The following is a 2,370-nucleotide window of genomic DNA, read 5'->3' on the forward strand; positions in this document are numbered from 1 at the left end:
GCCCCGTCCTGAAGCAGATATTAGAAGCTGATTTTTATTGCTTATTCCGAAAATCTGCTTCAAAAACAGCTCAAAATCTGCCTCCCCTTCATTCCAATGGGAGTTTTAGGAAAGATCCTGAAGAACAAGCAGGGAGCTTCTTTTTTTTCTCCTAACTGAAAATAATCCGCCTGTGCCTCCCATTGAAATATATTGGAGGCAGATTTCATATGGAATTTGGTGCTGATTTTAAGGCAGAATCTGCCTCAAAATCAGCTCCAAATTCTGCCCTGAATCTACCTCCCATTATGTTCAGAGAAGTTTCAAAAATTCTTGATTTTGCCGAGGATTCCGCAGTTGAATCAGAACAGACATCCAGCTTGTATTATTTCCAGCTATGTGAAAAAAATGTGTATTAAAAACCAATATTTTTGAAACCCATATATTTTATAGAAGTATCGGTTATTACCGTGATTTATTATTATTATTGCTATTTTAATATTTTTATTAAGATAAAATAAAAATGCCAAAGCTCCATAAATCTCAATAGAAATATAATTAGAATAAAATGTGCATTGCAAGAGCGTTTCCTAAGCACTCGTATATAAATATATATATTTTTTAGACGTATTTGATATTACTGTGATTTAATTATCTGTTATTTATTATCGCAATTATTATCACATTCCTATTATTTTTTAAAGTTGAACTAAAAAAGCAAAGCCGCGGAGTAAAACCTCAATATAAAACACGTATATTGCCTATGTAAAGCACATAGAAATATCTAAAAAATACAAAAAAAAATCATCGTTCATTTTTCTCCTTTGTATTACGCGACATTAGAAAAAAATAAAGTACAGTCGACGTAAAGAATAGCCGAACGGTTTGGAAATAAAAGAATTGATGTATCGCATGGCGCACCAAGTAAAACTATTTTAAAACGTTTATTTATAGTTGAACAATATTGCAGCAGGCAAGATAAAGGCCATAAAGCAAAAGGAAAGACAAAGAATAATTACGGGAGTTCTACGTAGTGGAAGATAAAGGCGAGAGCGGGCGAGAGCACAAAGTCTCCCGGTCTGATGATGAAAGTCCATCGATATAGCATCTGCCCACTAACCAAAAGCTTTTTCCAAGTACACAAGCCATCGTTGACTTGATACAAATCATAGGCTTTTATAACAAAGTATCCATCATGGAAGGTGAAGTTCTTATGGTCGCATTATTCTCTCTTTGAAACCCTAAAGAAATAAGTGAGAACATGCCAATAATTTCAGTTTTTTGTCTCTGGGTAGTTTTCCCGCAATAGAGTTTAGGCTATTTATTCTTGGGCACCATAAACCTGAGTCTCTTGGTTTTTTTTACTAGGAGAGTGTTTTATGGCCAATGCCAGTTTCCCAATATCCCAGCCGGGGACTCAGAAGCTGTGAATTCTTTCCATTCCGACAAATAATAATAATGGATACTTATAGTCTAATCATCATGGTCGATGGGACTTTGAATGAGTTAAATCACAAGTTTGGTCACAGAGAGTGCAGAGATCCTTGTAATTTACGTGAAACATAATGTCTCTCCTCTTTTTCTCATGGCGTGCATACAAATAGATATTACCCGGTCGTATGGGGGTGTTAGTAAATTGTTTAATGAGATATTATTTTAATTTTTCATTCAATTAAAATTCAGCGGGATCGTGTTGAGAAGAAGAGGCAACGAATGGTTCATGCAAAAAAGATGCGTAAACAAATAAAGTATTTTTATAAGTATATAATGAATATTGGAGCCCTACAAAGAGTGAGATTATAATAGAGGAATACGGTTGAAATTGCAGGTATTACAATAAGGTTTTAAGATATAGGAGTGGTGCTTGCTTTGGCACATATAGTAAAATTGGAACGATACAGAGAATATTTGCAAAGCCCCTGCGTAAGGACGGCACACAAATTTGTAAAGGATTCCAAAAAATATATATATATATACATATATATATATATATATATATATATATATATATATAGGAGTGTACGATGAAGAAGGAACACAGTTCCGCCACTGTAAAGACACGGGGTAGATTCATCATTTGATGTACAAGGCATGAGAAATTCAGAAATTTTGGGGAAAGGCTGCAGCCCCACGTTGCGGAAAAGCAGCTGTTTTTGTTGCAGATTTTGTTGCAGTTTTTTCAGCCAAAGTCAAGAATGGCTACAAAAGGAATGGGAAATACATAGAAAGCTCTTATACTTCCTCCTTCTGCTCAATCCACTCCTGGCTTTGGCTCAAAAAACCACAACAATATCTGCAACATAAAAAGCTGCGTTTCTGCAACGTGGGGCTTTAGCCAAGATTTGGTTTTTGCAACAGAGTAGCCAAATCAGGATCCAAAAGGGAGGTCAG

At 35.3% G+C, this 2,370-nt stretch overlaps 1 non-coding gene across 1 annotated transcript; it reads left to right on the top strand.

Moving 5' to 3' along the window:
* Positions 1-1,839: 1,839 nt before the first annotated feature.
* Positions 1,840-1,944, top strand: LOC142190915 (U6 spliceosomal RNA). Its single transcript, XR_012714561.1, has one exon. It is a non-coding gene; the product is annotated as a U6 spliceosomal RNA (small nuclear RNA).
* Positions 1,945-2,370: the final 426 nt, after the last annotated feature.

Source organism: Leptodactylus fuscus, chromosome 1 (assembly GCF_031893055.1).
Source record: "Leptodactylus fuscus isolate aLepFus1 chromosome 1, aLepFus1.hap2, whole genome shotgun sequence".
NCBI classification, from domain to species: domain Eukaryota; kingdom Metazoa; phylum Chordata; class Amphibia; order Anura; family Leptodactylidae; genus Leptodactylus; species Leptodactylus fuscus.